We start from the raw sequence: 26049 nt of genomic DNA, 5'->3' as shown, positions 1-26049 counted from the left end.
AAGATCGATTTTTATCAATACATAATGCTTGAGTTTGAAATGCATTCCTCAACGCTACAAAAAATGTTTTAAAATGTATAGAAATGTTTCTATTGTAACCACCTAGTTAAGAGGAATTATCCTTGGACAGAAAGTTGAGGTTAATTAGGGATGGCATGATGTCATAGACTTCAGGAATTTTACAGTCCACTTCTTTGCAGATTCTTTTCCTAGTCTGCTGTTTGTTCTGCAGGAGGGAGCACAAAGTGATCTTCTGAAATAGCATTAATGAAGTTCTTGTGCATCTCAGTTGAGAAGCATTCCATCACAGGCCCTAGACAATCAGTCTTCAGCAAGAGACAGGGAGGAACAGCTGGGCTCTCTGAGAAGACTGCTGTATGTCTGCCTTTGCTAGGCGATTAGCGTGATGGTACCCATAGCAACTGGAGCGTCTCCATAGTAACGCGTAGCCGAGACAGGTGCAGTTGCATCACAAGGCTGTTTGTTGCCTGGCAAAAGGACAGGCCATTAGTACTTAGATATACGCTGTTGCCTTAGAAACAAATAACCCTACATAGCAACTACAGTTGGTTTGAAAGGTTTGGTGTGGGGGGGGAAGGTTGTAGCAGCTTTTGTCTGTGTTCATAAAAATCAGTGGAAGCATACTTTATTCGAAATGACAACTTGAGGTCATATAGCTGTAGGAGAGAAAATGGGATTTTCTAAAGCAGCCCAGCCAACATTGTAGACATGTCCAGAAGGACAGAGCCATATGCTTGGTTTTCTCCTTGTGTCCATAGCCACTCCCCAAATGGAAGCGAACCAGGATTGGAGTGGAGAATTGCCGATGTACAAGGTTGGTGAAGGAGGACATGACACTAATTATTGAACTATTTCCCAGATTCTCATGTTGCTTTGTCATTCGACTCCCCCCACCCTCCAAGCTGCATGGAGTACCCTTCTCTGGCTTTTCCAGTTTACACCTCAGAAGTATTTCATCTCCCTTTGCTTCTAGGAAGTTAAGAACGTACGTGTTACTCCCTGGGTCATGTGTTGGTTCATTTAGACCAGTATTTTGTTGCCAAATGTGACCCCGAGGGAAACACAGTACTTATTTAATAATTTGAAGGATTATAGAGGAGCTCTGGGGGTTGGAACACGAATGCATATTCAGGCGAGAGGCATTCTGAGCTGGCCTTAGCTTAATGACTTCATTTGATTTTTAATATAGACATAAAAATGCAGACGAACCAGAGCTTTTGTAATGAAAATCATTTCCAAAGGAATATTTCAGACCCCGCTCTGTCACCTCCAGCCTTTCTCCCCAGTTGACTGAGGGAAAAAAAAAAGAGTTTCTGCCTCCGCCCATGCGGTGCTTAGATTTCCCCTCCACAGAGGTCACTGGCTGTGGAGGGAGATGACAGATGAGATTCTAGTCTGCCTCTTCCATGCCTTAAGTCCAGGAGAACAAGTCACTTTCTCTTTCCTGGGGACTGTCATCCCTTCATCTGAAAGCTGAGAGTTTGCTTCAGGATCCTCTAGTGTGTGAAATTGCACTGAAGCCACTGAACACCGGGTAATTGTACAATATTTCGGTGTCTTACAGTGATGTGGCATTTGGCTCAATTCTAAGCCATCAGGCCACTTGTTGACATGACCTAGAGAAGATGGAAATGTAACAAAGCGAGTCATTAAACAGGGACCCAAAAATGCCGAATTGACGTGCTCTGGCTGGGTCCACTGTGATGCGGGGAATCACCTGTCAGCCCCTTGCTGGATCGCTGTGAGGGGCACCTGGGAAGTGCTTGGCTTTCACGGGGCTGGTACTTAACATGCTGAAGAAGATGGTGATTATACTAAATGGGCGGTTATTGCTAGGACTTGCAGGTGTGCTTGGCAAATGTCACTCTGAACTGAGCTGCAGGTGGCTGGAAACGCTGCGGGAAAAGTGAGGCATTTGAAAGCACTGCCCAGACCTTGCTCACATACAAGTACCATGCTAAATATTGAGATGTGTAGACCCGTGCCTCTGTTTTCTTTTTTTTTTGAGACGTATTCAGTACCGATGCAACCATCCTTTTTTTCTTTTTGAAACAGAGTCTCGCTCTGTTGCCAGGCTGGAGTGCAGTGGCATGATCTTGGCTCACTGAAACCTCTGCCTCCTGGGTTCAGGGGATTCTCTTGCCTCAGCCTCCTGAGTAGCTGGGACTACAGACACATGCCACCATACCCGACTAATTTTTGTATTTTTAGTAGAGACAGAGTTTCACCTTGTTGGCCAGGCTGGTCTCAATCTCTTGAACTTGTGATCCACCCACCTCGGCCTCCCAAAGTGCTGGGATTACAGGTGTGAACCACCGCGCCGGGCCATGCCTCTTGTTTTCTAAAGTGCCCTTTTGAATGTATATTAGGATGTTCTTCCACACCTGCTTTGTTGATACCAAGTTTGTGAATTGTTTTTAATTGAAGTGCAGAGCTCAGTGTGGAGTACTTCAAATCAAGTGACTTAAACAACAGAAACGCACTGTCTCTCGGTTCTGGAGGCTGGAAGTTCAAGACCAATGTGTCGGCAGAGTTGGTTCCATCCGTGGGCTGTGAAGGAGCATCTGTTCCGCCCCTCTCTCCTAGCTTCTGGTGCTTTACTGGCATTTTGCTGGAATGCTCTTGGGCTTCCTTGGCCTGTAGAAACATCACTCTGATTTCTGCCTTCACCTTCACTTGGCGTTCGTTTTCTTGTGTGGTGTCTATGTCCAGATTTTCCCTTCTTGTAAGGACACACTGGTCATATTGGCTTAGGGGCCCATCTTTCTCCCGTAACGATTCATCGTATTTAACTGATTACATTTTCAATGGCCCTGTTCCCAAATAAGGTCACGTTCAGATGTATTGGGGGCTAAATCTTCAATGTATGAATTTTGGGGAGGCATAAACCGCCCCATAACAACCCTTTTCTTTTTTTTTTTTTTTGAGACGGAGTCTCGCTCTGTTGCCCAGGCTGGAGTGCAGTGGCCGGATCTCGGCTCACTGCAAGCTCCGCCTCCCGGGTTCACGCCATTCTCCTGCCTCAGCCTCCCGAGTAGCTGGGACTACAGGCGCCCGCCACGTCGCCCGGCTAGTTTTTTGTATTTTTTAGTAGAGATGGGGTTTCACCGTGTTAGCCAGGATGGTCTCGATCTCCTGACCTCGTGATCCACCCATCTCGGCCTCCCAAAGTGCTGGGATTACAGGCTTGAGCCACCACGCCCGGCCATAACAACCCTTTTCTTAAGTGAGACATTTTGCTGATAAAAATATGGAGAAGCAGAAAGTAAGGAAATATTTATAGAACAAAATGATGGGGTTGGGGGCAGGGGTGTCAAAGAGATTCTCCTGAAGTTGCTCCCAGTTGCCAAAGCTGGGACAGTGGTGAGCAGCAAAATAAATAACATAGTGTTGGAAAATAACTGGAAATATAAATACCTATGAGTCCAGACTGATAGAAATAAATGATTGAATAAACAAACAAACAAGAGAAGAGATACATTTCCCATATAGAGAGTTCCAAATGCTTGATGTAGCTCTTTCTCCACTGAAAGAGGTGGGACAGAACTCTCCACTCCCTGAATGGCTGCACTTAATGACCTGTTTCTAAAGATGAGAGCCTGGAAAAGGGCGTTTGGAATGGACAAACCTGGTGAACGCTGTGTCGCAGGTGATGAAAATACCATCCTCAGTGATGTGATGTTGATACCAGGTACCTCTCGTAGGACGTCATAAATTTGGCACTTCAGCTTTGTGGTCTTTCTCCCCCAACACATAACCCCAGTCTAGTCATGGGAAAAACATCAAACAATGATTTTGTCCTTCAGCAGGGACATTCTGCAAAAATAACCCGGTCCTCACTCCTCAAAGCCCCAAGGTCATCAGAAACAGGGAAAGTCTGAGAATCTGTTACAGACCAGAGGAGGCTAAGAAGACATGATGAACAAATGTGTCCTGTGATGTCCTGGATGGGATCCTGGAACAGAAAAAGGACATGAGGGGAAAATTTGCAAAATATGAATTAACTGTGCAGTTTAGTTAATAGTAATAGTAGTATGCTGCATGTTTATAGCAGCACAATTCGCTGCTGCAAAGATATGGAACCAACCTAAGTGCCCATCAACCTACGAGTGGATAAGGAAAATGTGGTATATATACACCATGGACTACTACTCAGCCATAAAAAGGTACAAAATAATGTCTTTTGCAGCAGCTTAAATGGAGCTGGAGGCCATTATTCTTTTATTTTATTTTATTTTATTTTTTGAGATGGAGTCTCACTCTGTTGCCAGGCTGGAGTGCAGTGCTGCGATCTTGGCTCACTGCAACCTCTGCCACCCACATTCAGGCGATTATCCTGCCTCAGCCTCCCGAGTAGCTGGGATTATAGGTGCCAACCATAATGCCTGGCTAACTTTTGTAGTTTTTAGTAGAGACAGGGTTTCACCATCTTGGCCAGGCTGGTCTTGAACTCCTGACCTTGTGATCCACCTGCCTCAGCCACCCAAAGTGCTGGGACTACAGGCGTAAGCCACTGTGCCTGGCCTGGAGGCCGTTATTCTAAGTGAAATAACTCAGGAATGGTAAACCAAATATCATATGTTCTCACTTATAAGTGGTAGCTAAACTGTGAGGAAGCAAAGGCATGAGAATGATATAATGGACTTTGGGGACTCGGGGGGGTGGGGGTTAGGTCGGGAGGGGGACGACGGATAAAAGACTGCGGGGTGACAGGTGCACTAAAATCTCAGAAATCACCACTAAATAATTTATCTATGTAACCCAAAACCATCTGTACCCCAAAAACTATTGAAATAAAAAAATAGTAGTATACCAGTGTTGTGACCAATGTCTTGTTAGTAATATATGGTGTTAACATTAGGGAAAACTAAGTGAGGGGTATACAGGAGCTTTCTGTGCTGTCTTTGTAACTTTTCTGTTGGTTTTTTTTTAAAAAAAGCGGTCTCCAAAATGCAGACTCATTGATCAATTTTAAATATCCAAATCGTTTTTGGTAGAATGAAAAGTAAAATCACTGCATCACTGAGAGTCGCCTGACCTACTTCAGTGAAGAGCGGGTTATGAAGGGCTCTTGCTTTTGCCTCATTCTGTGGAAGATCCGCTGAGCCACACGAGGGGTCTCTTTGTAGTTTGGATGCCACAGTTCTTGGAACGGTAGTTTTGTGAAATGACACTCCACTGGGCTTAGTAGAGTACCCGTGGCTGAGCTCGGGCTACTCAGGTACAAACGAGCCACGCCAGCTTGCTTGGGGAATCTACACCTTTGCCAGGGAGACTCTGGCGTGTGGCCTTCAGAATCTAGACCTGGAAAGTGGAAGGAGGGGTGGTGTATTTCGGTTGCTTGCCCGCACCTCTTCGGGAAAGTCCATCGAGCTGTTTTAATCTTTATGTTGCCTGTGCCCCTCCTTCCTAGATATGTCATTTCTCATTAAAGAATATGCATATTTTAGTGCTTCCAATAGACACTGCCAAATTGCCTTCTGATTTTACACTTGGTTCTAATCCACATTCCCACCAACTTTTTAGGAAATTTCTATTTTTCTAACCTTTCTCAATGTCTGATAGTTAAATGAAAAGACAGTTTCCCCAATGGGTGACCTTGACTTTGTGATTTTGGTACTTATAATGGAGGTATTTAAACTTTATATCACTACATTCACACCCTATAAACAGTAGCTCTCCCCATAATAATGTTTATGACAACAGATTGTTTTTAGAGAGTGACATATATATGGGTCTTATGTAATACCTTCTCTGCTATAGGCACCAATCCAAAGTCAGTTTCCAGAAAAACGTTTTAATCCTCTCTCACCATGGTTGGAGAACAGGTTTTGCATTTAATCAAACAGTATGGTTTATGGAGAGTTTCCTGGATGATCGGTTTTCAGAGCCAGCGTTGTTTTGTTTTTCCTTGGTAATTCCAAGGAAATCCCAGCATCGTATGTGCCTTTGGCCTCCGTGATGGATCGGCCATGATTGGGTGTTAGATGGTCAGAAACTGATTGAGAGAGTTTTTTATTCTTCAATGAGCTTTCCTTTTTTTCTTGCTTTAAATTTTCAGTGTAAAAATAATGACATCGTAATTCTATATTTCATGTAAAGTATTGTGGCTTAACATGTACAGAGTTAGAAAAATTCACAAGACTTTCATTTGTTGATCTAGGTCTAAAGATTTATTTTTTGGGTGACTATAAAGTTTGCAGAGTTAGAATATTTCAAGAAAGTTCCTTGGCTCGGTGTGTTGGCTCATGCCTGTAATCCCACACTTTGGGAGGCCAAGGTGGGTGGGTCACTTGAGGTCAGGAGTTCAAGACCAGCCTGGCCAACATGGTGAAACCCTGTCTCTACCAAAAAATACAAAAATTAGCTGGGTGTGGTGGCGGGCGCCTGTAATCCCAGCTACTTGGGAGGCTGAGGCAGGAGAATTGCTTGAACCTGGGAGGTAGAGGTTGCAGTAAGCCAAGATTGTGCCATCACACTCCAGCCTGGGCAATAGAGCAAGACTCTGTCTCAAAACAAACCAAACAACCAAAAGAAAGTTTCTTTTACTCTCATCTTTTTTTTGAAAATGAATTCCAGACATTTTAGCTTCTCCTTTAGCTCTGTTTCTTTTTGCTTCTTCAGAGGAATTTAATGAGCCGCAAAAAAGAAAAAAAGAAAAAAAACCCCACACACATTAATGGGAAAGATTTCGGCCTTTCTGATATTGAGGTTCTTAACGAAAATGGCAGATTTTAGTGCTGACTCAGCAAGTTCTATTTTATCCTGCCTGCTGCCCTATTGATTTTTTTTTTTTTTTTTTTTTTGGTAATTTAAATGTCTTCATAGAGTAACACTGCTAAGGGTATAGGAATTGTACAGAGTGGTCACTGTATATTCAGATTAACAAAGTTATCAGTTGTTCTTCACCAGGTAAATAATCTTCGGCTGTCGTAGTGAGGCTGAGAATACTAGATGGGGGAATTGCATTGGGAGGAGGTAGGGAAGGTACTGAGGTATTTAGGGAACTCATCCTTTTAGACAATTAGAAGATTAGAATATCCTTTAAATGTTAATCTTGTTAACATAACGGTGTTAATTCCTCCACTCAGAATGCTGAATTTGCACACAGCAAGGAATAGCTTATTCATTGCTTGGATAGGATCCAATAATTTTTTAATTTATAAGACATCTTTCATTCTAGTTATTCAGAGTGTTGTGCATTTAATAGTTGGCAGAAGCACTGCAAAGCCACAGTGAAATCAGTTTTAACTTCCATTGAAGGAGTTTAATTCTTAGATTGTTGTGTCCTTGCAAGTGTTAATTCAGTCAAGCATAAAGAAAGAATGCAAGGATTTAGATTAGTTGCTTCAGTATTACACTTATATTTACTTGAAAGCAACATATTTGATGGAAACCTGAAATAGTTTTTTAAATGCCCCTCATATTCAACACACTTATTTGGATAAGTTTAATTTAAAAGCGTGAGGCATTATGCATTTTGAAAGATTATGTTTAAACAGCACCTTTTTGCTTGGAGTAATTTTTAAAAGAATATTAAATTTAAAAAAATCAATATGAAGCTTCATGGTGCTAAACAGGTAGAAGAGTGTGGTAAATTAATGCGGTAAAATAGATGTGGGATTGAATACCAGCGCTTTCTAAATGATAGTACTTCCAAATATAAATTACATTTTGTTAAAAACTTGGAGCGGATGAAGAATAGGAAAAGCTTAAATTGTAAGGGCACGCTCTTTAAAAAACACACTGCTCATTTACAGTGGGAGCTGTAAAAATCCATTAGTTGGCTATAATTTTATTTTCATATCAAATTATATTATCTTTTGACTCCCATTATATTTCCTGAGTTGGTCTCATAGAATAATTTTGGTCTCAGCATTTTGCCTTCAGTATGCTGTTCATTGTACATTTAATTCTGAGTCAATCCTGTGTTGTTTTATTTAAATGGAAAACAGTCCCTGTTATCTTTGAGCACTTTGTATCAGGGGTAGCTCATGAATATTGTGCCCAGTCATCCAGTTTCATTCTGTTTTCACACTCGCTTTGAAAGTCGAATGTTTAAGTAGCCGGGCTGATTATATCTACTTTACTCAGGTACTGAGTCAAACTCATGGCTGAGAGAGCCACTCTGAGTTACCTTTTTATCTTCTGACCTCCTGAGGTGCTCTCAGTCCCTGGTTTGTATTTTAATAGCCAAAGCGTTAGAAGTTCTTTAAATCTACTACAGATAAATTTCCATTGACCTAACTCCTGAGATGATGGATACCAAAGACGCTCTGTGTTTCCAATACCTCATGAGAAGAAAGTTGCAGTGTTGATGGGCCCAGTAGGGGCCTGGAGTCTTTGCGGATTTGCTTGGTGTGAGTATTTGCTTCTTAGGATAGCCAGCCAAGGATTCCTGAGCACAGCCACACCTTAGGCATTGTTAGGGGGGAAGTGTCTGCAAAGTGGGGCTGACCTGCGTTCTGCATATTTGTCAAACCCCTCGCCTTCCCAGAGGAGGAGAAATTGATCCTCATGTTAGAAATATGAAAGAACTGTCAAAAGTGCATGAAATCAACCATGTACAGTGTGAAACAACAGGTGGCACTTTGTCTTGTAGAAGTGTAAAAATGGCAAACTTTTCGTCAATAATAGAAAATAAAAACCTGCTACCAGCACATCTAAGATGGTCTCATAGAATATTTTTGATCTCAGCATTTTATCTTCTCTAAGTTCTGGTCACACTAAATACTTCCCGATGTTCTAGATTAACAAAGGAGGGAGATTAAGAAGTAGAGGTGCAGTAGAATTAGATTGGAAGTGGAACCCATCATTCATAAAAGATTTGAAGAACATAGAATGGGGGATTGATAAGGACAGTGATCAGGCTGGCAGGGGCGTCCATGTGTTACTGTTGAAGAACTGGGAACGTGTAACCCGGGAGAGCACCTTCAGAAGGTTAGCATGCCAGCATGCACACCATCATGGACTTGATGGATCGAATTATAGAAAGAAGGATTTGGGCTCAAGACGGAACAGCATCTGACAATGTGCCAGACACATAACTGAAGCTGGGTAAATGCTTGAGTTGATGGGTGGATGGACAGATGAAGGGGATGAAGGTAGAATGAGCTACCCCCAGTGATGCCAGTCGAGGCTAGACAACCAGCTGCCAGGGTCATCCCGAGATTTAACTCTTACTGGAGAACTGCTGGGTTATGCCTTCCAGCTCTTGAGATGTTGTTTCTAAGTCTATTGAGCTGCCATGCCAGTCGCAGGCTATCCCTGTGTAACATGGTGTTTGTAGTTTATGAGGGGGAAATGAAACATGAGGGAATAGATGCATAGCTTTGTTAGCCAGCAATGAGAGGTCAGGCTCTTCTCTTGAAATTAAGTGCAGATTTCAAGACCATGATGGGACTAATTCAGTTACTCTTCGTTCCGTGTCATCCAGCTTTTTGATTCATGCCCTACAATTACCTCCCTTGTTTTAGTGACACTTCTTTGCATTTCCTTCCGTGTGAATAAAATGATCACGGCAGTGTTTTGCCAAGCAGAAGATCATTTCCAAAAGCTGTCCATCAAATCATCCCGACCTCCCCCCTATTGTTTATCCACTGAATTAATGAGAATAACACCCACCCTTTGCATAAATCTCCGTGGAAGAGCCAAACTGGTGTCCTTGTTTTGTGGAAGCACATGTTCTTGGCCAGAGTCTCTGATCACATTCATAACCTTTTGTTTTTCTTACATAAGGTTCGTGTTTCATTATTTGTCAAAGCATCTCTGAGACTCTGCCGTGGATGTGAGAGGTGCGGAAAGAGCGTGGGAAGCATCAGAGATTCCACATTAATTCCTAACTTTTGCTGATTTTTAAATCATCTGGAGAAAGCCTCCATAAACCATTGAGACACATTAAAAAAAATCCTTATCTTCTCAGATTGAGTTGCTCAATCACCGTAGTCCAAGTTGAGACATGTTTTCTGTGTATTTACTTTTAAATGGAAAGTTTTGGTCAAAGTCTGTTTATGAGCTGCTTATTCCAATGTATGTCTCTCTAACACGCATTAGTTCCCCACTTCCCTCAGAACACACGCCCCAACCAGTTTGGCAAGGAGAAAAATGAACGGGAAAAAACACATTCGGAGGGGACAAAACATTAGCAAATTTTAGTAGCTTTTTCTACCTCCTTCCCCTGCATCCCCCTTCCGTCTTCTCTTTCCTTTCTTTCCCTTTGCAGTTGTGGGGCTTCTGAATGAAAGCTTTTTGTTTGTTTGTTTTAACTGTAAGGAGAGCAGAGTTTCTTAACTTAGGATTCTTCTGAACTGGAAATTGCCCCACCCCCCCGCTGCCCCCAACCCTCCTATTCTTTTTTTTTCTACTGATGAGAAACACGTCAAGAGATTTCCCGGCGTTTCAAGCTTCCCAGCAGGGGCCCGCATGGGAGGTGGGGGTTCTGGCCTGGCTTTGGTGCAGTCACCAGCCCCCGGGCTTAGCTTCACCTGCATTTGCAGGGGAGTGGCCCCGAGTTGGTGCTACAGATGGACGCAGCAGCTGTGTCACCCTCAGGAGGAAGAGGCCAGTCTGAGGAAACAGTGAGGAAGCAGAGAAACGAAAAGGATCCCACAGTCTGAAGCTCTCAAGCCGTGACTCTGGCTTCCCCGCCGGCCCGATCCTGCCCGCAGTAGAGCAGGAGTCAGAAACTGTCCTGGGCCTGTCTCCCACGCGCTTTAGTGCCCCTGAGAGGTTCTGCCTCCCCAGCATCGGAAAGAGCAGGACCTGAGAACCACACACTTGCCCTGGCGCAGGCGGGGACTGGAGGGTCTCCATGCTTCCTCCCAGCTCCTGCAGGTTGGCCACTGTCGCAGCAGGCCCAGAACAGATCTTAGTAAGTCTTATCAGGTTAGTAAAGAGCAGATCCCAGTAAGTCTTATCAGGTTAGAGCCTCACCTGGGCCACTTGCTAGCTATGTGACCTTGGGCATGTTACCTGAAGCCTCTGGTCTCTGAGCCTCCGTTTTGTTACTCATAGGCTGGGCGCAGTGGCTCACACCTGTAATCCCAGCACTTCGTGAGGCCGAGGCGGGCAAGTCACCTGAGATCAGGGGTTTGAGACCAGCCTGGCCAATGTGGCAAAACCTCGTCTCTACTAAAAATAACAAAAATTAGCTGGGTGTGGTGGCGGGCACCTGTAATCCCAGCAAGTCACCCAGGAGGCGGAGGTTGCAGTGAGCCGAGATCGCACCATTGCACTCCAGCCTGGGCAACAAGATGAAACTCTGCCTCAAAAACAAACAAACAAAAAGAATACTTGTCTTAAACGAGTGCTTTAGGGATTAAATGAAGTAAAATGATGTACCAAATGCCTAGCCCTCATCCTGGCCCAGGGAAAGCCAATGAATTCCTCACCGTTACCACTGTTTTTTTTTTTTTTTTGATAATTGCTTAGTCTTGTTTCTGCAAACGCTGCATACTAATTTTTTTTTTTTTTTTTTTTTTTTTTTTGAGACAGAGTTTTGCCCTTTCACCCAGGCTGGAGTGAAGTGGTACGATCTTGGCTCAGTGCAACCTCCTCCACGTCTCCCTGCCCATCCCCAGGTTCAAGTGATTCTTCTCCCTCAGCCTCCTGAGTAGCTGAGATTAAAGGCACCTGCCACCACACCCGACTAATTTCTGTATTTTTAGTAGAGCTGGGGTTTCACCCGTGTTAGCCAGGCTGATCTTGAACTCCTGACCTCAGGTGATCTACCTATCTCAGCCTCCCAAAGTGCTGGGATTACAGGCACGAGCCATCGTGCCCAGCTGGGATTACAGGCATGAGCCACTGCACCTGGCTGCATACCAGTTTGGCCCTTGTATATATGGTTTTGTATTGTAAGGAATCTTTTTACACTTTATGTTCTGTGCTTTCCCCTAGATTTAAGATCTGGGAAAACCAGGACCCTTTGCACGTTCTCCCTGTGCTATAAACTTCGCATGTAGGTGTTATTCAAAATATATTATTTATCCATGATTTATCTTAGAATGCATAGCATACATTATGAGAGTAGTGCAAAATATTTTCCTTTAGTTGCCCTGGGATGCCAGAAATCATTGGCCACCCTCCTCGCCTTTACAGTCACATGTCCAGACGTTCGGAGGGGGAGGGAGAAGCTGGACTCTATGTCTCTTCCCTCTAAAGACAATTTAGCAGTTTTGCAGTGTTGGTGTTTCTGACCTTCCATCTACTTCCCCATCTGTCTGCCAGGGTCTGGGTGTCCCTCTGGGTATGCATGAGACCAGACTGTTTGGACCTGGTCATTCCTGAAGCCTAAGAGACCCATCAGGCTGCCCTGGGATAGAAAAGTTATAAATTCCAGGCTGTTGACTCCAAGGTACCAAATATTGTCACAGGAGGAAACATTTTGCAGCTGCCATAGAAAATGCAAATGTGGCTGGGCACGGGGGCTCACGCCTGTAATGGCAGCACTTTGGGAGGCTGAGGCGGGCGGATCACCTGAGGTCGGGAGTTCAAGATCAGCCTGGCCAACGTGGCAAAACCCCATCTCTACTAAAAATACAAAAATTAGCTGGGCTTGGTGGCACGTGCCTGTCATTCCAGCTACTCAGGAGGCTGAGGCAGGAGAATTGCTTGAACCCAGGAGGCAGAGATTGCAGTGAGCCAAGATTGTGCCATGGTACTCTAGCCTGGCAACAGAGCAAGACTCCATCTCAAAAAAAAAAATTAATAATAATAATAAAGCAAATATGCTGAAGGTGGTGCAGGCCAGGAATTGCTCCAGCTTTGTCTCGTTCATTATTCCTTTGAAAAGAAGCCTCCCTCTGCTCCTCAGTACATTTCTGTGGAACTGGCACTTGAAAGGTAAGGCGCCGGAGTTCTCCCTACCCCAATCATAATGGGAAAAGTTTTCACCCCAGGCCAGCCCAAACACTCAATTGTGTTCTTTCTCTACCAGATACATAATCCGTGTTTAAATCTCTTGGCAGTCACTCATTAGTTTTTTTCCCCTACATTCTTTTCTTCTTTGATGAGAACAAAGCCCGGCTCCTCCCAGCTCCCAATCTTGCTTTTCTCTCCCAGGAAATCTCCCTGTCGCACTTTGATCCCTTAGTAAGAAAGTCACCCAAATGCTTTCCTTCTCTACCTGCTAAAAGAGGAAGATCTCAATTCTTTGTACTTCCAAATAAGTGTTCAGAACTCACAAATCTGTGGTGCCAGAGGCCCTGATTTTTCTGGAGGCATTCTGGCGGCATGCCATGGCGGGACTCCCTGAGGACTCCTCTCTGGGACACCTCCCCCTCCCTGATTTGTAATGGACTGTTCTTGAGAAAGGAAGGATTGGACATATGGTAACTCCAATGGAATTTTATTCTTATTAAAGCCCTTTGAAGTTCTCTCTAACACCACCGCTTCTTACCCTCACCCCTTAAATGTGGCATGTTCCATCATCAGAGTTGTTGAAGTTAAAGTTATAGGAAAACCAACCTGAGTTTCTCTAATACAACTCTTTGATGTAGTAAAACAAAAATCTATTTCCGTCTGATATTCTAGGCTTCTAAGAAATGAACTATGAAAGTAAGCTCTTTAGCACTATAGGATTGTAAAGAATTTTAAATTTATTTTATTCCATCTACTTTGGACTCCAAACCATTCTGGATTTTGATTGAGAGGCAGAAAATCAAGCATTTATTGGGCACCTACTGTGTGTCAGACTTGGTATACAGACAGCATGTGAGAGGCCGTCATGTGCCCATAAAGAGCAGGTCACACAGCTTGCAGATGGCTGAGCTGGGACCTGAGCTGGCCTGATCTGACTGTTCTGACCCCAGAGCCTGAGTTCTCAAGGTAATTTGCCACCTTGTGGTCACTGTCTTCTACAGAAACATTCTTCCGTGAGCTTTGGAAAGGAAGAATGACAAATCACTTGTGAAAAAGGAATTTAGGGTTTGTAGCATAGTGAGAGTAAGAGAGATGGGAGGTGAGAGTTCCTGCCATTGGAAACCGGGAATGGTGAGGGAACAATGACAATTAGAGGGAAAGCCATGGAAACTGATGGGGAAGGCGTGCCGAGGGAACAGAGAGGATTTTGTGTGGACCGATGGATGGATGAATGGGTGGATGGATGAATGGATGGAAGCACCGTTAGGAAGATAGGGAGAGGGTGACTAAGGATCATGAGTGTGTGTGTGTGTGTGTGTGTGTGTGTGTGTGTGTGTAAGGATCACTTCTGTTTTCGACATCTTAGAAAAGCGAATGTAGGGTGGGGAGAAAATCACACAGTAATATTTTAGGGATTATTTATACTGTTTGTTTAATAAGAAAAAAAGAAAGTCAAACCTCACCATATTATAAAGCTTTCTTGTCCATCAATTCTTCTTAGAGCAAATGAGGGTTTTCTTTTGTTTTGTTCCTCTTAAATTCTCAGTCATTTTGGGAATGAATGTCTATACTTCAGCTATCTTTCTAATCATTTCTTATATGTGATTTTTTTTTATATGTCTGTAGGGAGAATTGACAAGGGCTCTCACCATCTTTTGAATTTAGACTTTTTTTAAAAATTATTGTTCTGCCGGGCGTGGTGGCTCACACCTGCAATCCCAGCACTTTGGGAGGCCGAGATGGGCAGATCACGAGGTCAGGAGATCGAGACCATCCTGGCTAACACAGTGAAACCCCATCTCTACTAAAAATACACACACACAAAAAAAAATAGCTGACGCCTGTAGTCCCAGCTACTGGGGAGGCTGAGGCAGGAGAATGGCGTGAACCCAGGAGGCGGAGTTTGCAGTGAGCCGAGATCGCGCCTCTGCACTCCAGCCTGGGCGACAGAGGGAGACTCTGTCTCAAAAAAAAAAAAAAAAGGAAAATTATTGTTGTAAGAGCAATATATATTTTGTTAACATTCTTTAAAAATAAAAATCTCTCTAACCACTGTCCTGAATCGCCAGTATTGTACACAGTAAATATTTGTGAAATAAAAATGAATAGATATCATTAGCATCCTTTTATTTGATATTGAAGTCATAAAATGGATTGAAGACACAGGGTTAATTTTATTTTGTTAAGGAATAAGCAGTGAAGATTCTTCCAAAAATGCCTGGCTGATTTGTGGGTGATCCAAGTGTATAAAAATTAAGCTCTAAATAATTATCCAAATAGTGTTTTTAAATTGCATATTTGCTGAGGCAAGACTGAGATCATAGGAATGATAAGCCCTGTTGGTCATTTTGGCTGTGCCAAGTTCAATGGACCACTTGTGGCAAAACGCTACATGTGAGGATGTTTTCAATAATCTAAGCAGGTGCAGGAATGATATGCAGTTTGAGAGACTCCGCTGAAAGTAATGTGCTAGACCACTGAGTTGTTTTACAATTAGTCTTGGAAAACTTGGGGAGTTTTTGGTCCTTCTGTACTCTCAGCTTTATTGAAATATAATTGATGAATAAAAATTGTGGATATTTAAGGTGTACAGTGTGATGTTGTGTTATACACATTATAAAATGATTACCACAAACAAATTAACATATCTGTTACCTCGTATAGTTACCATTTGTGTGTGTGTGTGTGTGTGTGTGTGAGATGAGAATAGTTAAGATCTACTCTTTTTCACGTCTGTAATCCCAGCACTTTGGGAGGCTGAGGCACATGGATCGTGGGGTTGGGAGTTCAAGACCAGCCTGGCCAAGATGGCGAAACCCTGTCTCTACTAAAAATACAAAAATTAGCTGGGTGTGGTGATGCACCCCTGTAATCCCAGCTACTCGAGAGGCTGAGGCAGGGAATTGCTTGAACCTGGGAGGCAGAGGTTGCAGTGAGCTGAGATCACGCCATTGAACTCTAGCCTGGGTGACAGAGCAAGATTCCATCTCAAAAAAAAAAACAAAACTCTTACTAGTAAATTTAAAGTATAAAATACAGTATTATTAACTGTAGTCACTGTGCTGTTAATTAGGTCTCCAGGGCTTTTTATTTTATTTTATTTTATTTCATTTCATTTCATTTTTGATGAAATTTTGTTCTCTCACCCAGGCTGGAGTGCAGTGGCGTGATCTTGGCTCATTGCAATCTCCACCTCCCAGGTTCAAGCCATTCTCCTGCCCCAGCCTCTCAAGTAGCTGGGACTACAGGTGCACTGCACCACACTTGACTAATTTTTGTGTTTTTAGTAGAGACAGGGTTTTGTCATGTTGGCCAGGCTCATCTCAAACTCCTGACCTCAGGTGATCCACCTGCCTCATCCTCCCAAAGTGCTGGGATTACAGGCATGAGCCACCGCACCCGGCCAGCTTACTCATTTTATAACTGCAAGCTTTTACCCTTTGACCAACATCATCTCATTTCCCCCAGCCCGCCTCACCCCACAACCCCAACCCCTGGTAACCACCCTTCTACTGTCTTTCTGTGAGTTTGCCTTTTTAGATTCCATATATAAGTGAGATCATGTGCTATTAATGTTTCTGTGTCTGGCTTGTTTCATGTAGCATGATGTCCTCTAGGTGCATCCATGTTGTCAGAAATGGCAGGATTTCCTTCTTTTCTAAGGCCAAATAATATTCCTTTGTGTATACGTATATACCACATTTTCTTCATTCATTCGTCTGTCAGTGGACACTTACGTTGTTTCCATATTTTGGCTATTGTGAATAATGCTGCAGTGAAATTGAGAGTGTCATGCAGATGCAGATCTCTTTGAAATAGTGATTTTATTTCCTTTGGATATATATCCAGAAGTGGAATTGCTGGATCTTATGGTAGTTCTGTTTTTCTTTTCTCTTTTTCTTTTTCTTTTTTTAATAGTCTCTCTGTGTCACCCAGGCTGGAGTGCTGTTGGCTCCATCTCGGCTTACTGCAACCTCTGTCTCCTGGGTCAAGCGATTCTCGAGCCTCAGCCTCCCAGTGAGCTGGGATTACAGGCAGGCGCCCCCATGCCTGGCTAATTTTTTTTGTATTTTTAGTAGAGATGGGGTTTCACCATGTTGGCCAGGCTGGTCTCGAACTCCCGACCTCAGGTGATCTGCAAGTGCTGAGATTACAGGCATGAGCCACCACACCCAGCTATTCTGTTTTTAACATTGTGAGGAACCTCCATACTGTTCTTCATAACAGGTGCTGAACCATTTTACATTTCCACCAACAACATATAAGAGTTTCTCCTTTTCTCCACATCCTTGCCAATACATAGAGTCTTTCCGATAGTAGCCATTATTACAGGTGTGAGGTGGTATCTCACTGTGGCTTTGATTTGCATTTGCCTGATGATTAGTGATGTTGAGCACCTTTTCATATACCTGCTGGATATTTGTGTGTGTTCTTTAGAGAAATGTGTATTCATGTTCTTTACCCATTTTTAAACTGGGTTATTTGTGGGATTTGTTATGTTTTGTTGTTTTTGCCGTTGAGTTGTATGAGTGCCTTTCTGTTGTGGATATTAACTCCTTATTGGATATGTGCTTTGCAAATATTTTCTCCATCCTGTAGGTTGCCTTTTTCATTTTGTGGACTATTTCCTTTGCTGTGCAAAAAACGTTTTAGTTTGGTGTAGTCCTACTTATTTTTGCTTTTGTGCCTGTACTTGTGGTGTCGTATCCAAAAAATCATCGCCAAGACCCAATGTCATGGAGGTTTGCCCCTTTGTTTTCTTCTAGTTTAACAGTTTCAAGTCTTACACTGAATTAAAGTTTTAATCCATCTTGAGGTGGATTTTTGTCTGGAAAATTTCGTTTTCACAAAGTCTCTAGACCAGCATTAAGGGGCAAGGAGCGAAGCATCAGAATCACTAGAAGGACTTTAAAAAAAATTACATAGGATGTTGATGGTAGGAAAGGCCATGGAGACCGGGGCTGGGGGTAAGGGTATGTGGGAACTGACTGTACTTTTTGCTCACTTCTGTTGTGAACTTAAAATTTCTCTTAAAAGATGAAGTCTTTTATTAAAATGTATGTATATAATTTTCCTGACCCTGGAGAGCTGGATATGGTATTTAAAATCATTGGCTTAGTGAGTCATAGTTAACTGTGCAGGCTGTCTGCCCCTCTCTGCACTGTGCAACAGAAAATACATGTTGAGAATTAGTGTCTTAAATCATAGAATATTGGAGCAGAAAAGAACCTAAAATCACCCAGTTTAGAGTCCTTAGGTGGACAGTTTCCTGGAGTTGTTAGGATTTTACTTTTGAGTATACATGAAGTTGCCTGTGGTCAATAAGTTTGGGAAACGCAGCTCATTATAACTTCTTTGTAGTAAGCCAAAGTTAAGATGTTTCCTACATTTTGTCAAACAGACATTTAAAAAAAAATCAGCTTTAAACAGACATTAAAAAAAAAAAAAAAAAAAAAAACAACTTACCAACATATTCCAAGGAACACCAATTTGGGAACAAGTAATCTAAAAGATTACCACTCCATAATGGATTATGGAATCAATTTAGGGGTTACAACTATCTTTTTGTTTTATGAAAAAAATGCAGTAGAATAAGAAATACCAGAGTGTGTTGTAGAGAGGTTATTATTTTGTGAAACCTTTCAGTTACATGTGTATGTTTGTGTGAATTCAGTCATTATGAAGTCTATTTCTTACTATAAATGGTGGCCAAAAATATGTTAGAGAAGACTGGTCTGATTCAGTTCCTCAATTTCACAACTGAAAAAACAGAGGAGACCCATGTGGGTTCTAAGATCACATGGGGAGTTAGTAATAGATTGAGTCTGAATCTGTTCTTCATCCTCAGTTCCCTTCACCAGTGCTTTTACTAAATCCGTAAATCATCCTGTTTAAAAAGCAACACTCATGGAAACAGCGCAAATGTCCACTAACCGGTGGTGGATGAACAAAATGTGGCTTGTACAGACAATGGAATATTACTCAGCCTTAGAAAAGAATGAAATTCTGGCACAGGCTACAACATAGATAAACTTTGAACATTATGCGAAATGAAAAAAGCCAGATACAAAAGGACAAATACCATATGATTCCACTTACATGAAGTTTTCCTAAAATAGACAAATACATAGAGAAGAAAGTGGATTAGCGGTTACCAGGGCCTGGGGTAAGGTGGGAATGGAGAGTTAGTATTTAATGGGTACAGAGTTTCTGTTTGGGATGATGAAAAAGTTCTGGAAATAGATAGTAGGGATGGTTGCACGACAGCGTGACTGTACCAAATGCCACTGAACTGTATGTACACCTAAAAAATTGTTAAAATGGCAAATTTCATATTTTGTGTATTTTATCACACATTCCAAAATGAATCCAGGTACAAAAGAAGAAGAAGAAACAGAACAACACATCTTTCAGACAGACCTCATTTTACATTCCAGCAGCCATGTATTCCTTCAGCGTACCCCTGGTTGGGCCCAGGCCCTGAGGATTCTGAGGCAAACAGGACAGGCTCCCTGGCCTTAGGAATCCGTGGAACCGACTGTGGCCAAGTGTGGCCTTGATTCTGGAATCCCTGGCAGGTGATGACTGCTAGCATTTCCACAGGTGATGCATTTTACAGCAGCCAGCGATGCTTAGCCAGTGACCTTTCATGTGCTCGTAGCTCTGATTTTTCCAATTGCAGCATTTGGATAAACCCACAGTTTGCTTTTGGAATGCCAAGGAAAAACATCGTTTATGGTTTTTCTTTTGGTCTCACCCCTTTCATCAGTTGGTCTTTAGCCTTAACCCATAAACAAATAGCCTTTTCTCTCTTTACTCTTCCCTCTCTCTTTGCAAGACCTCCAGACTCCCAGCAAATGGCAATTCAAGCGACATGCTTCTACCCACAAGTTAACGGTGATTCACGCTGGCTCCATTTTGTACTCTTGCTTCACATGTTTGGATATGAGAGTCAGAAGACTCGGGGTGAGCCAGAAATGAGGTCAGGGGCAGCTGGGTAGCAGAGGCGGGATGTCTGTTTCTTCCTTGTAGCTGACTTAAGATTTCTGATACTCCCAGTGCAGGGTAATTTCTGCCCATACAAGCTGTGGCAGATAGGAGTCTACTGTTGGCTCTATTTGAGGGCATTAGAGATGTACTGCCCTTGTCCTTCTAGCCCCTCCACTGTTATTGACAAACAGGTTTGTGCTTCCAACCACCCTGTCAGAATCTCTGCAGCCCTCAAGTCAGCAGGAGCATTAAAAGAAACCTGGAGGATGTCTCTCCAACTCCACCAGTGAAAACAGTTAACTGGGCTTACTGGGAGCTAAGAAAGTGCTTCAAAAATAGTTTATTTTGGCCGGGCGCGGTGGCTCAAGCCTGTAATCCCAGCACTTTGGGAGGCCGAGACGGGCGGATCACGAGGTCAGGAGATCGAGACCATCCTGGCTAACAAGGTGAAACCCCGTCTCTACTAAAAATACAAAAAAAATTAGCCAGGTGTGGTGGCGGGTGCCTGTAGTCCCAGCTACTAGGGAGGCTGAGGCAGGAGAATGGTGTGAACCCAGGAGGCGGAGCTTGTAGTGAGCTGAGATCCGGCCACTGCACTCCAGCCTGGGCGACAGAGTGAGATCCTGTCTCAAAAAAAAAAAAAAAAATAGTTTATTTTTATGTTACACTGAACTTTACCACAAATGACGGGGAAGCAGGGATGGCTGGCACACATCATGATAATGATCTTGAAACTGTTAGCATAGTCTGTGAGTTTTAGGTCCACCTGGGGTTTTTCCACCTTGGTACTATTGACATTTGGGGCCAGAGAATTCTTTTTTTTTTTTTTTTTTTGAGACGGAGTCTTGCTCTGTCGCCCAGGCTGGAGTGCGGTGGCACGATCTCAGCTCACTACAAGCTCCGCCTCCTGGGTTCACACCATTCTCCTGCCTCAGCCTCCCTAGTAGCTGGGACTACAGGCGCCCGCCACCACACCTGGCTAATTTTTTTTGTATTTTTAGTAGAGACGGGGTTTCACCATGTTAGGCAGGATGGTCTCGAACTCCTGACCTTGTGTTCCACCCGTCTTCGCCTCCCAAAGTGTTGGGATTACAGGCGTGAGCCACCACGCCCGACAGGGGCCAGAGAATTCTTTATTGTGAGAGGCTATCCTGTGCCTTGTAGGATGTCTGGAAACATCCCTGGCCTTTACCCACCAGGTGCCAGTAGCACCCCCACTCACCACCAAGTTTTAGTGATCAAAAACATCTGTAGATATTGCCAGATGTTCCCTGGGGGGCAAAGCCAACCCCAGCTGAGGACCACTGGCATACCCCAAATCCCTTCTGCTGTGTTCTGAGTTTTAAATGTTGAGGACTTTTTTCATTGTTATTCTGGAAATAATAATGAAAAAGAACTTGAGGTTTTGGTTTTATTCCTGCTTTATTAGTATTAAAGGGTATGTAAGCATCACAGCCTGGGAAAAATTAACACCTAGTATTGATGTCAGAATGAATCTGTTACCCATGTACTACTAGACTTGGTTCCGTGAGGGGTGCTATGTCTTGGGCAACATGATTTCTGGTGTGGTCCATCTGCCAAACAATTGCACAGTGGTGAGGGTCTGTGGCTCCTCTCATTTCATCTACTTTGCTGTATTTCCCAGATGGTAGGGCGAGGTCCTGCATGGTTATAAACTGAGATGGATGCAACCTGCATCCGTGGCCTCTGAGTACTGCTTGTCCTCTTTTCCTTCCTGTGCCAGTCCCATGACTGAGTGACATAGGCAGCTATTTCATTGCACGTCTTGTATCTTTCTCTTCCACATCTAAATGGAGGATGGTACCTGCTCTTTATCTAGTTACCACCCGTCGAGCTCTACTCTTGTCGTGGTGTCAGTTATTTGAGATTGTGGAATTCTCTGTGATGTAATTACCTGTTCTGGAGCCCCAGATGGATTCCTAAGGGCCATCCTCCAAAAAGCCAAATCTCCCTTTCCCTCTGAGGCTGGACTGGTGGGAGTGTCTCCTCACCCATTCATCCAGTGCCGCTGATGGGAATGTCTCTTCGCCCATTCATCCAGTGCAGCTGATGGGAATGTCTCTTGACCCATTCATCCAGTGCCGCTGATGGGAATGTCTCTTCGCCCATTCATCCAGTGCAGCTGATGGGAATGTCTCTTGACCCATTCATCCAGTGCCGCTGATGGGAATGTCTCTTGACCCATTCATCCAGTGCCGCTGATGGGAATGTCTCTTGACCCATTCATCCAGTGCCGCTGATAGGAATGTCTCTTCGCCCATTCATCCAGTGCCGCTGATGGGAATGTCTCTTGACCCATTCATCCAGTGCAGCTGATGGGAATGTCTCTTGACCCATTCATCCAGTGCCGCTGATGGGAATGTCTCTTCGCCCATTCATCCAGTGCAGCTGATGGGAATGTCTCTTGACCCATTCATCCAGGGCTGCTGGGGGGAATGTCTCTTCGCCCATTCATCCAGGGCTGCTGGGGGGAATGTCTCTTCGCCCATTCATCCAGTGCTGCTGGGGGGAATGTCTCTTCTCCCATTCATCCAGGGCTGCTGGTGGGAATGTCTCTTCTCCCATTCATCCAGGGCTGCTGGAACTCCTGTGTGCCATGCTTTATGTGAGTTACTTGGGATCCCTGATGACTGAGCCAGGTTTCCTGTCATCAGAGCATACACTCCAGTTAGAAAGATGGACTTGTAAACAAATCTAACGTAACATAAGACTCGCTTTCGGTCATCTGTGCAAAAGTGCTGTGGTTTAACGATCCTGGCTGTTTTGAAGCTCTTCCTTCAAAAGGAAGAAGTACTGAAGTACTGAAACACAGCAGTGACATTTTGGAAGGCATTAGCCTGTGGTCTGGGAGAATGCTATTTGGGAGTCTGAAAACCTGGGTTTTTCATGTTGACACTGGCCCTGATTAGCTGTGTGCTAATTCCTGTAAACCTGAGTCACTTCATCTTAATGGACTTTCCTCCCTAGGTTTATAAAATCATGTGGTTGGGCTAGATCATCTCTAAGGTTCCTTCTGATTCTGGTGGCCTCTGCTTATTATAATGTTTAAAGACTGGAAACCTCGAGATTAGCCGGTCTTTGTGAGGAGGATTTATTGTAAGTTTTTAAAGTGGTTTCCCTGCTCATCTGTGCCTTTGGGGAGACTTGGGCAACTCTGGTATGGTCAGAAGCCTAGCAACACTTTGAGGCCCCATCTGAGGGGTAAACCAGTAGTCTGAAAGACTAAACAGATGTCTTGCCCTGAAGTTCCAGAAGAAAAATACCATCTGTAAATAGCCTCATCAACTTTTATAGGGCTTTTGGCGGGTAGAGGTGCCTTTTACCATTATCCTTCTGTCTGCTTGTGGATTTGTGTAAATCCACTAGGTTAAAATTATCCATTCCTTTTGCTCTTGAAGCTGTAGGTCTGTTTCCTGCCCACTTTAAACCCTGTCCTGTACCTGTCACTTTTAAATTCTGTAAGTGCCATCCTCAGCATTCCAGGGCTGGTAATCCCAAAGACGGCAGCAGCCAAGCTCCTACCAAGGGGCACCCAGTCAGGGATAAGATCTATAGTCGTTAATCTCATCATATAATAATGGCAGGTAAATATTTGGAGCATTCTTCTCTCCTTAACTTAGTATACTCCTTCATATTTCAGTTGCTTTGTATGTAAATCTCACCTTTTCAAGAAAGCATTATATGATCTCTCACTGCATGTCAGAATAAGTTTCCTGGACCACCTAGGTGATACTTGGCAATTATGGCCTCATGTTGTGGTTCTATGTGTACATGTGCTTTTTCTCTTTCAGGATTGAACTCATCTCCTAGAGCCAATGATTACATCTAATCACCAAGAAAGACCCTACAGCTGGGTTGGGTGGGGTGTGTGTGAACATACGTGTGCGCGTGCATATTACATACCCAGGAAAGGTTGGCAGGATAAATGGATCACCATGTCAGGCACGGGAAGCGCTCAATAAATAGTTGTTGAGTTGTACCGAGTTGTAAGTGGCTAAATATTTCATGGTTCTCTATTCTTCCTACTTTACGCCATTTACCATGGGCTAGAAAATAAGATGAAGCTGTGTTTGCACTGAATAGTGGTAAGTGGTTGCTGGTTGTCTGAAGAGTCATAGAGCTTTTAGTGGTTTTACAGCTCTGATTCTTTTTTTTTTTTTTTTACAGCAATGTTTACTATTTCTGGCCATTATGTACTCTAATATAAAAATTTAATTAGACTCTTTCTTTTCAATTAATTATTACAGCCCTGTTTGTTTGCTCTTTCGACAGAGCCTGCTTTATGGGAACAGGAGAGATCAATTTTCTATCACAAAATTCATTACTTTCGACTAAAGTCCAGTGCGCCTGTGAGTGTGTGCCCCACTCTTGATGACTTCTCAGGCAGCCAGAGGATTGTGGATTGTGACAAGTATTAAAGTAGCCTTGGTGAAAGGATGCTTTTGATTCAAGAAGAGTTTTGATTTGATCATTGTCCTTCTCAAAGCAGCACATGAAGCAAAGTTAAAATTCTGTACAGTTCCTGGGGTTGAAAATATACTTGTGTCTTATTCATTCCTCATTGTTTAATATTTTCTTAAGAATCCAGAGAGTTGGAATTGGGTATAGATAGAATATGTAAAGGTGTCTGCCTTAGGAAAGCTATCTTCTTTGACAGCACCTATGAAAGAAGGTGTGTGCTCTGGGAGGGCAGGGACATGATAGGTTTGTTCTTTACTTAGCTGCGGAACCCACACAGTGCCTGGCACATGGTCGCTGTTGAGTAAACATTTGTTGAATGAGAATGCATGAGATACAATAGTTTTGCTTTTCATCATTGATAAAAATACTCTTTCATCATCAGTAAAAGTGTTTTCTGGATTAAAAGTTCTCTGTGCCACTGTCTCTAACAATTCTCCATGATTAAGGTCTTGGATGGAACTGTTTTCAGTGTTGAGAGATGCCAGACCTGTGTGTTAACAGTACAGCCATGCTATCTTACTTGACAGGACAGGGGCTGGGCTTGGTCCCCAAGAGGCACAGGTAATTTCCAGCTCAGCTCATTGAGCCCCCAGGGGCAGAGCATCGTCTCGGGACTCACACACATCTTGTGCAGTTCTGTACCTGCCACATCACTAGCTCTGTGATGTCAGGGCCTGCAGTGTCACCTCTTCTGTTCTCTGTTCACTGATCTGTAAAACTGGGCCAATAGTGTCTACCACCCACAATGGGTAGTGGCTATTAAATGAGATCACCACAAGTCATGTCCTCTGTACAGAGATAGTTCAATAAATGTATCTGTTTACAACTCCTTTCCCTTCCAGTGATGTTTCCCTTTAACAAAGAGAGTGGTTCTCCACCCTCCGTTCTGAACTGTTTCACCTCTTACTCTTGCATGAGATGGGGTAGAAGAAGAAAGACCCCAGTAGCCTCAGTCCCTGGGTCTCTGACGTGATACAGTGCAGAGTTAGAGGTTAGACCTGTGTGGTGATAATGGTGGTAGTGGTAGTGGTGGTGGTGGTGGTGGTGGCGGGGGTGGTAGTGGTGGGGGTGGTGGTGGTGGTGGCGGGGGTGGCGGTGGTGGGGGTGGTGGGGGTGGTCGTGGGGGTGGTGGGGGTGGTGGTGGTGGTGATAATGGTGGTGGTGGTGGTAGTGGTGGTGGTGGTGGTGGTGGTGGTGATGGTGGTGGTGGTGGTGGTGTTGGTGATAATGGTGGTGGTGGTGGTGGTGGTGGTGATAATGGTGGTGGTGGTGGTGGTGGTGGTGGTGGTGTGTGTGTGTTGACATGGGCATGGGAGCAGGAGCTCGAAGAATAGCATACCTCAGCCGAGCTCTCTGCCGTGGCAGAAGTACTCTGTGTCTGTGCTGTCCACTGTATAGTCACTATTCACATGTGGCTTGTTGAGCACCTGAAATGCACCCAGTGTGCCCACGGAATTGCATTTTTAGTTTTCTTTAGTCTTCATGTAACTAATCTCATGTGGCCAGTGGCTACCATGTTGGACAGCGCCACCCTAGAGCCTTTCTGTGGCCCAAGGATATGCAACCTGTGCGTTTCCCAGGAGCTTGGGAGAAATGCAGAATCTCAGATGTTGCCCCAGACCTGCTGGATCTGAACCTGCTTTTTAATACAATCCCCAGGTGGTTTGATTTTAAGAAATGCTGGACCAGCCTTCA

The 26049-nt window shown here is 43.7% G+C and overlaps 1 protein-coding gene across 44 annotated transcripts in view; it reads left to right on the top strand.

Moving 5' to 3' along the window:
• FOXN3 (forkhead box N3) overlaps positions 1-26049 on the top strand; it is a 466688-nt gene that overhangs the window by 271618 nt on the left and 169021 nt on the right. The window lies entirely within an intron of this gene.

This window comes from Macaca fascicularis, chromosome 7 (assembly GCF_037993035.2).
Source record: "Macaca fascicularis isolate 582-1 chromosome 7, T2T-MFA8v1.1".
Lineage (NCBI taxonomy): Eukaryota > Metazoa > Chordata > Mammalia > Primates > Cercopithecidae > Macaca > Macaca fascicularis.
Note: the sequence above shows the minus strand (reverse complement) of the source record. Positions and strands in the feature narration are given on the sequence as shown.